We start from the raw sequence: 16601 nt of genomic DNA, 5'->3' as shown, positions 1-16601 counted from the left end.
GGACCACGATCAGAAGGTTTCCCGACTCTGTGAGCCCGCTCCATCTCAATTTCTTGATGAATTTGCAGATTATTTTTCAGAATCTCCTTCACTTTACATTCTGCTTCCGACCAGCTTTCTCCAGTTGTCTCCTTGATTCCCTCAAAGATCAAGTTTTTTCGCTTGGACTGTGCTTCCAGATACTCCATTTTGTCCATTATAGTTATTAAACTCTCACACGTTTTGTAGACGTCATCCCTCGTTTCCTTGGTTTGTGTTTTCTGTTCACCCATGGCTGCTTTAATCACATCCACCTCTCGCTGGGTAAACTGCAAACTTGTTTTTATCTCCTGTATTTCTCTGGTCATGTCGTTCAATCTCTTGTTGTTTGTCTCCATAATTAGTTGCACAAAGCCTTTGAAGCTTTCCTGCTGCTGGTTCAACAGCACAATGTACATCTGTTTCTGATGATCCACGATGTCATTTACTTGCGTCGCTCTGTGATACATTTCTTCTGCCTCCATATCCTCAGTCGCTTCTGATTTATTAGCTCTTTTTCTTTTTTGAGGCATTTTAGTAGTTGTAAAGTATGCTCAAAGACTTGAAATGTAGAACAGACAAGAGGAGCAGTAAAGACGTCTGGTTTTCTGCCTCTGATGGCAAGGTTTTTGCCAAACTTTTCCACCTCAGCTGAGCATAACAGTGCTTTTGAAATTAACAACATTTCCACTCAGGTTTTTCCATACACAAACTGAAAACATACAAATCAGTGGATGAAAACCTATAGAAAATATACCTAAAATATTCAGGTCCATGCATGTACTGTATATTATGTTATAGGCTACTTTATTAATTTCTGTGCAATAAAAGTAAACTGTGAATCTATCATGTTATTGTAATGCTGTAAACACTGAATATCCGCCGCACATGTAAATATACCTGTAGTATTATATCACCACAGTGCAGCATAAGACCCATTAGTGCAACGTAATGGAAAAGAACTGTGAGGTCTAGTCAAGGTAATGTGCCAAAGAACAGCAGTGCATCCATATAGAAGCTCAGTATATGTGTTAAATAATGTCTATCCATTATTTGGCCCCAAAGAGCAGGGTGTCAGGTCATGCTGTCATAAATCTTCAGAGCCCTACAGTAAACAGCACCGTTTTCCAGACCTAACCTACCCTTAACACAAAGCATCCCAGGACCCTGTCCTCACCCAAGCAAAGAGCAGATACTGCATGCGGCTTGACAAACAGCATCTGCCATCGGCATTGTATTTGCTCAGGTTGAGCAGTGGCCCAACTGGCTTGTGATGGCAGTCACCTCTGAGAGTCGGGTCCTCAGTTGTCCAGCCACTGACACTGTTCTACCAAGATTTTCTAATAAAAGAAGTCTATTAACAATTCCAGTGAGTCAGTAGCTATAGTATCACCAACACCAGTACAAGTTGTGTGTGGGTGTAGGAGTGAAGGCAAGTCTACAGGGCCATCAGGTGGGCACCCTCTCACTAACTGCTGTTTTGACTGTTTTATTCACTGAAAGAAACAAACAAAAATAGATTCAGGTTTTTTTTCTGAATCTGAAACTGAATCTATTTACTGAGTTTCATGGATAAAACTGATTCATGGCCCGGCTGATATGGATACACAGTCCAGCCTGTTCAAGGATTTATACATGCTGTCAGAGTATTCGCTCACCTCTGCTTGTCAAAGAAAACTCCATAATCTGGTTAGTGATATATGCCTCACTATGCCCTTACAGCCAGATGCATACAGCCTGCTGCACTGCATGTACCAGACACTGGGTGGACTGGAAAGGGCAGGGTCACTATGTACTTCAACAGCACCAGCAAAGGAAGGCATAAATTATATTAGTGTGCAGAGCCAATTGTGCAGATATTTTTAAACTGCATTATACTATACTATACAGTTACTCTAACTATACAGTTCAGTGCCTTTTTACATTAAGAGCATAGGAGGTGTTGTAAATCTTGAAATAGACATGATATGGATCTGGAAGAGAACAGATGATTAATAATGAGAAAATGAGTGCAGACATGAAACACAACTACTTAAATGGTCTTTCATAGCACATAGGCACAATAAACTATTTTGCTGTAGTTCTAATTTCAAGGACGACAGATTTTAAAAAGCACCTGAGCCAGTTCCCCATTGTTACACAAAGAGGCTAACCTGACCTGAAAGGCTGAAATTGTTGTCAAACAGGTGTTATAAATTGAACAGTGGGTGACTTTCTAATCTCTGCTTTTTACCTGCACTCACTGTTGTCTTGTGTCTGGTTGTATCAGTGTAGGTGAAGCAAGATGACACTGTGTTGACTTAGAGTAGTAGCTTTCCTCCTTAGTATAGTGGCAAGTATCCCTGCCTGTCACGCGGGAGGCCAGGCTTTGATTCCCCTATGGGGAGTTGTCTAGGGGGAGGCGACAGTGCGGTGGCTAGAGCAGCCATCTCCCAACCGGATGGTTTAAGCTTCTAATCTCGGTGCCTGCAGTCCAAGTGTCCTTAGGCAAGACACTCTACCAATGGTCAAAAAGCACAACTACGCCATAAATGCACAGGCTTACTTTTTGTTGCTTACTATGGATGATTTGGAAGGTGTATCATCATCTTGGGGCATATTGAGTGGGCAAGAGTGGAAAAAAAGAGGCATCAGTTAACTTCAGTCATGCTGACTTTGTGTTTCCATGCTTCCATAATATACACACACCTACTCAGCTGACTTAAATGGGTGGCTCACATATGATTAATAAAATCACAAGTCTTATAGTTGTATTGATATTATAATCTATAATTGTATCGATTATAGTCTTATAATTGTATTTATGATAGAGGCTGCGGGCTGTATAAAATCTGACCCCGGGCTGGACTTTGGACATGTCTGATTTACAGGAAAACAAACCTGCATTTCTTCCTCTTCAGATATAAAAAGCTTTCAGTATGTTTGGAAATGTGTCACTATTACGGATTACTGACACTTTTGTTAAAACTGGATGCTGCTTTTCTGGTTAAAACCTCAAGTCAAGGAAGGTTTGATGAAGAAAAATGATCCAAGTCAAGTATATTTCCACTTTCACTCCATGGTTTCTGCATTTAAAGGGAAAAATGTGTGAAGGTATAAACCCTTGTCAAAAAGCTTTGGTCTCACTGTGACACTTATTGTAAACACACTTTTTATTCTTTCATTTACTTTTGCTTCCAGTGCACTTCCAGCCAATAGTCACTGATCGTCACTGATCGTCAGCGCTACCTTTCAAATATTACTATAAATCTACGTGTATTGTGGTCTGATTGGCATTCAGACATGAACAGATGAGGATTAGCAATTAATTTTCATGTTCTGACAGGCATCAATGCACTGCAGTGGTTAGAACTGTTACATCACAGCAAGAAGGTTCCAGGTTCGAGCTCGGGCCCACCTGGGGCCTTTCTGTGCGGAGTTTGTATGTTCTCCCTCTACCTGCATAGGTTCTCTCCGGGTATTCTGGTACTTCCTCCCAAAGACCAAGGTTGAGTAGGCATCTCTAAATTGCCTGTAGTCGTTTGTGTAGAGTGAAAACAGCAGAGGGCAGAGCACACATCTGAGTGTGAGTGTGTCTGGTTGTCTGTCTACATGTCAGCCCTGTGATAGACTGGTGACTGGTGTACCCCACCTCTCACCCAGTGTCAGCTGGGATTGGCTCCAGCGCCCCTGTGACCCTATTCAGGATAAGTGCTATAGATAATGGATGGATGGATAATTCTGATGTCTTTTGTTAGAGTGGGGTGATTTTATTGGAAAAAGCAGAGCCTCAATATTTTTTCTCTGGAAATGTTAAGTTTGCCCAGCTGCACCTTCCTCTCTTCCTTTTCTCACTCTGGTTTTGCTCCCCTGATTACACTATCTGACACACCTGCCCCACTTCCCTTGATTATCACCAGCTGCACCTTATTAGTTTTCTCCCTATTTATACCCTGCTCACCATTCACTCCCTACTGTCAGGCCCCTATGCTCGTTGTTTTCTTTATAGTATTCCTAGTTCATGTCTTTGCTACCCATACGTTTTACCCCTTGCTCCGGCTGTGCTCTTTTTTCATCGGACCTCTCTTCTGGAGCCTGGATCTACTCTGCCCTACCAGTCTCCACCATACAGGTCGATGCACAGTCCCTGTTAACTATCTATGCATGCTCCTGTCTCCTCAGCCATCATTGCTTCAAACACATCCAGTTCAGGAGTGACCCCAGCGTCCGCAACCCGGTCTGTAACCATCCATCTCACCACTGACTGTTTTTCTCTGCCACTGATCGACACCCGGTTACTCCATACCATTCAGCACCTATCTATTGCATTTTAAATTAAACTGTAAATAAACCCATCACTGCTTGCACCGAAGCCAGCTATCTGGGTCCTTCTTTAGTGCTCGTTCCTTTCCGTGTACGAGCGACCATAACAGGAAATGTCTGAAGTTTGGATGTAAAGTAGCACAGCTTGAGAAGGTCAGTCACTACACACATTAAATGTTATGTTACCTTATACTGTGTGTATTTATGTACAGTACTTGTACTTGTTTTATTTATCAGGCTCCACGGTTTCATCAGGTGACTGCTCGATTGCCATAGAACTGCAGCTGTTCAAATTTCAATTTCTTCTCTAGTCTATATTTGAATTAACAGTTAATTGAAAGTTAATTCTTGTTCTTTCCTGGTGTATAGTTTCCACCAATGGACCTTTGTACATTAAGTCCATTGGTATTGTATTCTTTATGCACATAAACTGGGTCCTTACTCTTACATTTTAACTTGCTTTTGTATGTTTCCTTCAGCAACATTTGTTGCTTTGCAACATGGTAATAGTTTTTCTTTTTTAATGTTATAAACTAATTAATTCATTGGACAGTTATTGTTTCTATTTCAAGAGGAATATTATTAGTAGCTGTTGTCTCAAACACATAATTTATCTGACTATATGCTATTCATGTGTTATATTGTATATGTATCACAAATGTATCATATACAAATAAGATCTGTGACACTGTTTTATGTTTCATTCATGAATAAATCTATTCTGAGTAAACTGGTGTCTTGTCTTTTATGTTTACCTAGTAACAATATAGTGCAAAATAATATTCAAAGCTTCTGGCATGATTTTGCAAAAATTTGTTTTTACTGTCATAAATATCTTTAAAACAGGGAAGGGAATTTTATTTAATACTCCACAATATTAAATTTAAAATGTAAGCAGCTTAAAATATAAATGATTCTCAAGCTGATTTTCTTTTGAAAGCATCTGGAGTTCTACCTGAAACTGGTACTGTGACCTCCTCCCACTGTTCTGCTGCACTTTGCCTCCACTGCAGAACAAAACTTGTGATTGGTGTTCCTCCACTGATGGGCGGGGTTTTGAGGGAGAAGAGGACTGAGGTCGGGCCAGGTGAGACTGACAGGTAGTGAGGTGAACTGGGCTGGGCTATGAGTGGAGAGGCAGGCAAAAACACATGTTCCTAAATATTATGGCACCCAATACTAGGTGAGAGAGAAAGGGTATTTCGATTTCTGTATGTCCTGCACATATGGTGAATTGACAATAAAATCCTTGAACCTTCCATGCACCGCTCTCCAGCTGTTTTCAGTGGGTATACATGGATGAAGGTAAGGCGCCGCTATCATCCTCAGTCATCTGCACCCTTTTAATTTCTCTTTGATGGTCCACCCACGCATATGCGGGATAAATCATAATGTGCACGCCGCAATTGAACGTCCCGTAATCTTCTTATTCTGTGCTACCACTGAACACATATATTTCCCATGTAAAAATAGGTCAGAAAAGCTGTGATAAATTGTTGAAACGGATCCACTAAATATAAAACGGTGCATTCTAGTTGCGCTGTCCTCACCTCTGTACAGATTCTACTGCTATACAGTACTGGGAGGGAATGTAAGTCTGAGTGTGCAAAGTAGTCATTTCCAGGTAAGCAGAGGTTAAATTCATATTACATGTAGATTTTGTTAATAATTTTTCTCTCTCTTGTGTTACAGGCTAATTACAGCCTCCCTCAGACCAGCTGTTAGCTCAAAGTCATCTAAGGAGCCTTCAGATGAAGAGCTGGTTCAGGCGGTAGTTGAGACAGAGGAGTGTGAGTAAAAAATTGAAGTTGATGTGCCATTTAGTGGATAATTCAAAAGGCTTAAATGTATTGTTGACTGTCCTTTTTATTTTTGCTTTTTAAATCTCTCAGAAGCGCAGAGATGACAAGGTATGTTTGGGTCTAGTTAAAAAACAACAACGAACAAACAAAAAAAGAAAACACTTTATGGTGTCTGCCTGATGCTAGTCTTCAATCGCTAACCAGTCACCTGTCAAAGTATCACCATTGAAAGGCATCTGTAGAGTGCAGTAACATTTGCTTCAGCATTTTGGCCCTTGTAACCCACACAGCTCCCGTATGAGGCTGAGTCACAGCTAATCCCGTTATCATTCTTTTGTGTTCTCCCCTCCTGTTTATCTTTTCAAAATCGCCTCGGCACTCGCACATCTGGCCCCAACTATAGGCCCCCACGTTCACCGGGCCTGGGGCTCCAGCCAGTTGCAGCCCAAGTCTGGCCTCACCCGACACCAGCCTGGGCTCCTGCTCCTCTCCTACACACCTCCATAGACCCCGTGCACCGGGCCCATGGCCAACGGAAGCTTGGATTGAGGACTGACTTTCATTAGGTTGCAGCGAGGGAGCTGCTCTGCCACCTACGAAAATTGTAGCAATCACAACTTCTGTGCTATTCTCATGTTTATTCCTTTTAGTTTGCATTGGCACAAGACAAAAAGCCGAGGTGAAAGAGCCAAATCTGATATGTTCCACAAAGAACTCCAAAACATGGACTAGACAGAAGGATTGACACCTTTTCAAAATCATCAGAAACATGTAGTTGTATTTCCAGGCATGTGATGCTCATCGAATTTGTAATGAAACTCACCTGTAGCAATCAGCAGGTGACGCAATATAGAAATCACACTTACAACCAGTTCAAATGGAGAAATGTTCTAAAAGAACAGCGTGCTCAGTAGAAACGGACAGTTCTTCTGTTTCTTGTACGCCTTGAACCTGACAGGTACAAATATGGTTCTTTATTTTTAGCTGGAGGTTTGTAAAAGGAAAAAATGAGTGAGGGAAAGAAGGAAGTGTCAAACTTTAATAAAATGTCTTATTTTTATTACAATTGAATTTTCATTAAAGTTACAAAAACTGCTGTGCATGCTGTCACTTGCAATTCTTAGAGAGGTAGAAAATCAGAATATGGCAGGTTGGCCTTTAAAAAAACAAACTAACAAACTCTGAAGCAGCCCACAAAGTTGCAGTTGGTGCATCTCTAACTGTATCAGTGACTTTCTTTCCCTGTGTCATCTTTTAGCAGCCAAGGACAAGACAGCACTGCTGCTGTTGTGCCGAGGCCTCCCATGAGGAGACTGACCGATCCTGTTTGGGCTGCACAAATCCTCTCAGACCTCCGTACTGTGCATCCCTTCCTGTGTTCAGCTACAGCGCCCCCACAGACACCAGCTCTGACCACGTCACAACCGGCCAGAGTTCTTATTTGTCATGTCTCTATTTAAACTTGTGTATCCACATCATCATCAATAAACCAGCAGCCAGATGTTATTACAAGACCAACACTGCCCTCGAGTGGAAATAAGGAAAACATTTCCTCAAATTCCATTAACAGTGAAATTGAGTTCAAGGCAGGTTGTAGAAAAAAGCCTCGAACATAACATTTGCCTTATCAGCATAAAGCAGTTTAGTCCTCAGTCAGTCATTCTCCAGGCTTCCTTTTACTTCCACTTTAGCCATCAGGATCCTTTTTCTCTTTACAGCATCTCTGTTTTTATTCATTTATGTGAATGAAGGCACACATTTTCAGACAGCAATCGTGGTAATAAAGCGATGAAGTAATAACAGAAATCTGGAATGTTCCTTCTATAGGATTTACATAAACAATAAATGGAAAGACCACACACACTTTTCTGCTATGAGTCACATCTGGAGCACACTGCATCATGGGAGCATTTGTGGTGACAGTAAGAGAGCAGCAGCAGCTTTAACACATGCCCCCTGTAATGCATATGTATCAACAATATTAAAGTAGATATAATGTGATTATTACTAACCGCCAAACACGCTCACACGCACGCGATGACACTACACAGGTGTGCAGATGCACACACAAATGTGCACAACACATGCACTCACACACAACCAGAGTACGAAACCACATATACACAGAGGAGCACTTGCTCACCATAAACCACATTCATACACACGCACGCTTCAGCAGTGCATACCACTCCACTGCTGGTCCAGACACCATATGCCAGTGCACCTCGCTCCCTGAGCCACAGGCCACAAGAGTAGAAGAAGAGACAAATGGGTACCAGCTGTTTGGATGAGAGCCCTGGGTACACAGCTACTGTATTACACCACACACAGACACACACATGCATGAACACAAACTCATTCAAGTTGTTTAGCTGCAGACCTGCTTATACTACTCCTAGTATTTAATCACAGCATTTGTGAATTGTTAGTGCTCTGTTAAACAGCTGTAGATGTGAAGTCATCAAGTTGAACTCACAAGCTTTCATTCCTTTTGTGCTGGAAACACAGCTTCCTGTTTACCATTTAAACAGATTTTCTGCTAAAGCCATTGTGCTAATGTGCATTTACTAAACAGAATACCTCTAAACAGGATGTTTAGAAGTCAGTGCTGGGACAGTTTTACCTCTCTACCTCAGCGAGTACACTTTATTTTAGGCCAATAGAAGAATAAAGAAGAAAATATATAATCCATTTAGAAATAGGCATGTAATCCAAAAAGTGAAAGTTATAAAGTCAGTGAAAGGACAAATGCATTTTAAGGTGTCTAGATGTGCACAGATGAGTTAACATCACTGAGACTGGTACATTTGACTCAAAATGAAAGAACTGTGAGGTGCTGACTTTGTACAGTATGTGTTCACAAACTGTGATGGATACAAGGCAGCCAAGATGTTTTCAGGCAAAAATACCCCCACTGAATATGTTTCATTTATAAAAAAAATACTGAATGCTATAAAGCAAATGGCCTCATATTTTCAGACAGTCAATAATCAATATTCTTATGTTAACAACAGGTCTAATAACTGTGCTACATGAAAGGGGTTGCTTGAAGAGACATTCTCTTGAATAATTATCACCCACTTTAGCGGCTGTCCTTGAATGGTGCTTTTTAGCATCCCTCAGCACACTTTGTTTTATGTCACACAGTGTCACTGTTTTGATTCAGTCTAATAGTTCTGAGCAAACTCATATTCAGATGCAACAGGCAGCTGGTTTCACAGAGAAAGCCCTGATAACCATGTTGTGCCAAACCTGCACGAAACAGCAAAGTTAGCTATTTGGAACGTAAAAATTTAGGAAAATGTATCCACTGCAGACATATATTTTGCTCAGACGTCAGTGGACATAAAACCAAAGCTAAAAGGTGAGTGAATTTTAGATATCAGGTGGAGATAAACTCAACTCCAAATGAATGTTAATGTTGCATTAAAAATGATAAAAGGACTGCGCTTATATCGCACTTATCTACCATACCTGGACAAAGCACTTTACAAAATCACCCATTCACAAACACACTGATGGTGGCGGAGCTGCCATGCAAGACACTGGCCTGGCCACCGAGCACAACTTGGGATTCAGTGTCCAGCCCAAGGACACTTCAACATGTGGACTGGGGAGAAGGGGAATCGAATCACCAGCCCTGCTATCAGAAGTTGACCTGCTCTAACACGAGCCACAGCCGAAAATAACTGTTTTCTAATACATATAGTGAATGTGTTAGCATTACTTTCAATAACTGGCTATTTACAGATCCAGGAGACTTTACAATATGTCACTGTGGTACTTACAACCTGTTCCACTGACCCACAGTGGCCTAATAATTCCATTAATACTGGTCTAAATATTTATTTATGTTAATTGCCAATGGTATTAATGGTCATCAACACTGGGGTTGGATGTAGCGTTAGCATTACAATTCTTCCTACAGTTCATTTGACTGAAACCATAAAAATTATGTTTACCACTTTAAAATCCTAGTAACTTTTTTAAAATTTCAACACAAAAATGCATCACTACTTACCGTTGCACTGGAGCTACTCATGTACAGAGTTATATATATTATTTTAAAAAAGATATGAAATGAATTTAGCTCTTTTCCAACAACTGTGACCACTGTTCCCTAAATAGACGTTAAGTTTACTGTCCACAATGAGGGCAGCAGATGCTGTTTATCATTCATTTCAAGATTCTCGTTTTCTTTCTTTCATTCCTCCCTGAACCCAGCAATTTCTGATCCAACCTCAGCCATCAACTTTCCTACTATGACTCAGCTGAGGTGGTGACTCCTTCAGCTCATTATAACATGACTTACTTAAACCAAAACTCTCTCTTCTGCCTGAGATGCATGTTTCCTCTGTATTTCATTAGTTACAGTTGGTGGTTGTTCCCTCTTATTACAGTCACTTTGAAGACAATCTGTCTAATTAAATAAAAATACTGCATTGTGTGAAGTACAATAAAGTTGGGGTTACATTCAGCTGGCTGCTGTCATAGCCATGCCCTGCAAACATGACATTAAACATCACAGAACGCCATCTGTGCAGCTTACCAGCATCCTGGAGCAACACTCAGTGCCATAGCAGCCACTGAACACTATGCAGGAAAAGAATGACAAATGGAAATGACACTGTGTGTGAACCTGACCACGATCTGTGCGTTCCAGCTTCAGAGTAAATGTGGTCGGGCCAGTGTGGGTTTTGAGGGCAGACCCAGAGAAACAGTGGGCTGGTTCAGCATTGTTTCCCGTGGAAGCCAACAGGATGTCTTTAGTAAAGCATAACTGTTGCATCTCAACATACAGCAGCCCAGCCCTCATTGCTGCCATACATAACATAAAAAGGAAAATATAATGAAATAAAAAAACATGCTACATTTGAAGATGATATGCCATAATAGGTAGGAACATCACTGGGTAACGCTGTGTAGGAGTTTCAGGTAACTGTGGCAACACTTGTTGTGCCCAGGCAAGTGTTTCTAAGTTGATGCAAACTCCCATTCAGATTGCAGCCGCGTTTTAGTTAAGACTGTGGCTGTTTGTTGATTCATTTCTAAGGGCTTCATGGAAACACTGTTGTTTACCACTGTACTGGGATTAGCCTGGATTGATTTGTAGTTGCTGCTGAGTGACTTTACTCATTATGTCCACAAGATGGTGGTAGTGGCGTGTCATATACTCAACCTTGACCAAGCTACACTGTCAGTTATGACAGCAACAAAGAGAAAATAAACTCACATCATTATCACAGTATCTGCAAGCTGTGGTGATGGTTCAGTTATTGTGAACGTTGATATGCTGCATATTGTTTCAATTATTCCAAACTGTTGTTGCAGACCGTGCTGTACGAAAATGCTCAAAATATTCCATGTTTGATCTTGTGGGTTCTTGTGAAACTGGAAATGAATGGTGATTAACTATAATGATGATCATCATGGTGAAAGGTTTTGTGCCACAGGTTATTTGGCTGCATAAGCCAGTCTACAAAGAGAAGGCATAAAGAGGAAAGTGCTTTAAAACAGTTATTGTTTGTGAAGAATATAGCACATGGGTCTTAAGAGTCATATTCTAAAACAAGACAGAGATTATTTTCAGTACAGTCAGAATATAAACTCATATTATATTAGATAAAAATGTGTGATGGTAACAGAAACAAGTGTAACAAAGTTGTTTTCATTTCTACTTTGGCAGCTGGTAACAAATGAACTGATTAAGTCTAGATTGGCTTCATTTGTGCATGAGGTCTTGTAGCGGGAGGCTTTGTAGCCTTGACTGAGAAAGAAGGATATGGGTATAATTAAAGTAGGTGCTGAGGCAAAGCAGGTAATTGGGTTCATAAATACTTACTTCTTTCATTTACCCCTCTAATGAAGAATTCTTTTTTATTTTGAGTAGCCAATTCATTCGAAAAACAGGATCCACTCTGAGCTAGTCTGAATGTTTTGCACCCTTTAGATCTGCTTCTGTTAAGGCAGTGGCATGATGAAGTGTACTCATATACAAAGTGTACTGAGTGCAGCGTAAACAAATTTACAGTACTTTTGTGCAAAGGCACATGAGAGGCACAGACTTTCAAGGGTTGATGCTGTACCTATATTACTGTGCTGGGGCAGAAGAAGAACTGAGATGACATAATTAAACCTCATTTTACAAACACTGTGATGAAAATGTGATTGAAATATGGAATTTATGTTTGTTTTGACATATTAATTTGAGGAAGGTTACAACTCTTCATCAGTTCACACAAATGTGATGTTCTCTTTGGTTGCAATTTTTTTGTGTTGAGTAGAAGTTTCACCAGACATTTGCAAGTGTAATGATTTTATCTTTACATTTGTTTCCATGGCACTTTTTCACATTTGGCTTTTATTGATATACAAACTGACCCTCCTATGCAACACTTTTTTTTTTTTGCAGTGCTCTGTTTTATGCTTGTTTGTTTGTTTTAAATTTCTGGTATTTCCACTTCAATTTTTATGTACAAATCGAACATGTGAATAAATAAATAAACAGTGACTATAACTAAAACTAAATATATATAAATTAAAAATTCCCCACTCGCCCCCCACTTTGGGGTGGTCTTGTATTCCTTCCTTCAAGCTCGGGTCCTCTACCAGAGGCCTGGGAGCTTGAGGGTCCTGCACAGTATCTTAGCTGTTCCTAGCACTGCACTCTTCTTTGGGGGTCACAGCCCCCAATGTTCCTATTACCGCGGGGACCACTTGTGCCTTCACCTTCCACATCTTCTCTAGCTCTTCTTTCAGCCCTTGGTATTTCTTGAGCTTCTCGTGTTCCTTCTTCCTGATGTTGCTATCGCTTGGGATTGCTACATCTATCACTATGACCTTCTTCTTCCTTTTTTCTCAGTATAGAGCATAAACAGAGTTTATAAGTGAGGAATCTACAGCCATTGTGTGAATCAAGGCTGGTACAAATTGTGACAATGTGCACTGCACTGCACTGCAGGCTGGAGTCTCATCCTACCCAGTCAACACACACAAACATGTGTTAGACTCAGACTGGTGTGCCTCTGGTTGCAAATGACATCAGATTATTTAGTTATATCTGTAGGCCTTAAAAAAAGTATAAACATGGGAATCCGACCATGGGATGCACAATACAGCCAGTGCCACCTCAGGCCGCTGAAGACATTACCTGTTCTTAAAGTTAAGGGACAGCCCTTTGCCAGTACTGACATTTTCCCCAATTTTACTGTTTGTAAATTTCTGTATGTGCAGCTTTTTTGTTAATCTGTTCAGCTGTGATGGGAGTTTATGTTGTTCTTCATCTGTTTCTTCTAGACCAATTTTAAATATGTTTTTCTCAAGAAAGTCCTAAGGTGGAAAAGCAAATATAAAACTGTTTTATCAGTTGACAATAGAAATACACAAGTGTGTTCTTTAGCAGCTGAGATACCAGAGGTAAAAGTAAAACTGAAGTATCTGGGGTCGTGAAAGTGCCAGGTCTATTTCTTTGCTAAACCATAAATTTTCCTCTATTTGCATTTGGTACTCAGTTTGGTCTCCCATGGTTGTCTTTATGAAGACATATTACACTGGAGGACACAGCTGTCACACAGTCCAGACACAGACTTGTTTTACTGCTGATCTGGGCTCTGCCAGGACCTGCTCTCACCCTGGTGGAGGCTGCTTTAGTGCAGGGAGTCAGACAGAAGAGATATAAAGCCAAAGCAACTGGCAGCTCATAATCGTAAATATCAGGAGGGAAAAGTCACTGTTGATTTTCTCATTGGGCTAAGGGTGTTTTTCATCACAGGTTGTTCTATTACAGTTTTTCTCAGTTGCTTTAGTACATTTTTCAAATCATCCTTGGTATTTGCAAAACAGTAAGAGCATTTCCTGAAACAGTTCATACAAATAGCACCACACAATGGATTACCTGCAAATGCTCCTCACTCGTTCAAAATCTTTAGTTTATTTCTCAGAAGTAGATACTGTGTCAGTGAACATGTTAGTGCCATCGGAGTGACAAGTCTCTGTGTCATCGTTTATGAATATGGTGGCCAAAATGCTTAATAATAATTAATAATAATAATTTATTTGTTTATATAGCGCTTTACAACACCGAAAGGAGCTCAAAGTGCTTCACAATAAAACAGAGATAAAACAGAGCATGCCAAAATACATAAACAAACAAAAGAAAAGTTAACACTGCACAAATTTAAAACAACAATTTGCTTAGTCATGTTTTCAGTATAATAGTGTATTCTGTATGTCTTCTCTGATGTCAACTATGGCTCAGATTTTGACGACAATGATGGAAAAAGCACACAAGGCTGCACTTTTTTTGTATGGCATGTATCAGTTTCAACAGTGCAAAGCTTCACATTACTGCATGTGGGAGATTTATTGCTAAAGTTGGACTGGATTCACATTTTCACTTTTACCGTATGTGCGATACAGAAAAAAGGGTTTTTACAGCATTAGAAATATAAAGAAACCCCCAACATTTGGCTGCCTTCAACCAGCCTCAGCCATTGATTGACAATATGGTCCACAAGTGAGGCCCTTATTCCATCTAGAATGTGCTTATGTCCTTAGCATCTTAACCCTCTTCCTCGTTTTTGCCTCCCCACCCTTCCACAACACAGGCCTATTCTTTTTCTTCTTCCAGGTAGTTGACACTGTTTATTTTGTTGTAACATTGTCAGAAACTGTAACAATGTGTTCTGTCTATATATACATGCCAATTGAAGGTTGATGAGTTGCACCTCTGTGTTATTTTACAGTGGAGAACTGCTTGATCATTGGTTGGTGTAACACTTCACACATTCCCATCCATTAGTGTAAGTCAAGATTCGCCTGAGAGCAATTCAACAATTCAAAAAATATTTGTAAAAAAGTTGTAGAGGAATATGCCTGACAGATACTATAGGATGAATTGCCCTAATGTGGGACACCTAAGCTCCAATATTTGAAGGTTTTCCTCAGACAAATGAAAGTCAATGAAAACATGGGGTAACACAAGCTGTGATGTCAAAGTGTCAAAATCATGACTTTTCAAATGTCCAATCATAGATTAGGGTGTAGTAATTTTCAAAGAGGGAGCATCCCTTGTGAAGACCACACAAAGGTCTTTGACATAGCATTTAGAGAAACTAACTTTCTTGCAAATAAAACAGGTTTTGTTTATATCTGTTCATCAAAAATATTATAATATAGTGTAAATATACTATACTTTTGTTACTTCAAAATTTTTACTGTCCAGCTATAGGAAATGTGTTTCTTAAAGTGTAACAGTATGATTGGCCTAATGTGCCAGTTAGGCAAAAATTCTGACATGCCTGTTACATTTGTAGCTGTTCTCTTTATTATTTATATCAGACTTGGATCACATGAATAATGTTGTTCTGTGTGAAATGATGTGAACTATCCTTTAAAATCATATGTGCAGCTATTTTTATTTATTCATTTAATCTTTAATCAGTCCAGGGTTGTCATCCTGACAAAGGGGACTGATCTTTGCCTGTTGGTTCTTTCCATTTAGCTGAACTGCCTCAGCCAGAATGAGTCCTTGGGCTGGTAGTCACCAACCTGAGGAACCATCTTCTGACAAGCACCAACATTCACTCCATGCAGTAGTCCATCCTGAGCCTGTACCACAACCTCGTCATAGGCTCCAAGCACTTCCCTGTCATTTGATACAAAGGATTCTTTAGTTCTCTTTAGACGTACACACCCTTCATTCACGTGAACCAGGAGTAGAGGGAGAACACCAGGTCCTCTTGTCTGATGGCTGCACCAGCAGGTATGATGGTTCCCGCTGCAGGCACCAGCTCGACTCTTGCAACTATTCTTAATCCAGTTTTCATATCGGCGCTTTACCAACCACTCTGAGAAGTTTGCAAAGCCTCCAAGCCAGAAGAGGAGGAGGGAGGACACTGAGGAAGAGAGCAGCAGCAGCAGCAGTCCTGCAGAGAAACCCTTCAAAGTGTGATGGGATGGCCCAGGTGTTCTCATGAACAAATCAGGACATCCAGCACTTCCTGGAAGACCTGGAGGTTCCATGCTTTTTGATGACATTTGATCTGCTACAGCTTCTGTTCGTTCCCTTCAGTGCTGACATTTTTGGACTTGAAGGCTGAAGGGACACCTTGTACATAAGACTGACCATGTGTTTGTCCAGCATCTGGCAGGTCAACATAATGAATTATTTTTACCCCTCTGAGCTAACCTGAGTACCTGGTCGGGATAGCAAGCCCCATGGAAGTGTCTTGCACTGGGCCTCACAGACTACACCAAATGAAAAAGGTCAGTGATTTCAGTGCATCTTGCACTGGAGTGTCTTGTGCCTTTATTTTTTGGAGCTGGCCTGTGAGTTTGATATTATGAAACCTACAGTGGAGCCACAGAGAACTCTGGTCATGATATATGAGCTCTGCTGAAAGACAAAAAGGCCGTCACTCTGTAGCCTTGGACATCAGAAAGGTTCTGCATGAGAAAAAAGACAAGGAGACAAAAGGA

Source organism: Monopterus albus, unplaced genomic scaffold, assembly GCF_001952655.1.
Source record: "Monopterus albus unplaced genomic scaffold, M_albus_1.0 scaffold33.1, whole genome shotgun sequence".
NCBI classification, from domain to species: Eukaryota; Metazoa; Chordata; class Actinopteri; order Synbranchiformes; family Synbranchidae; genus Monopterus; species Monopterus albus.
The sequence above is the reverse complement of the archived record's forward strand: the minus strand, read 5'-3'. Positions refer to the sequence as shown.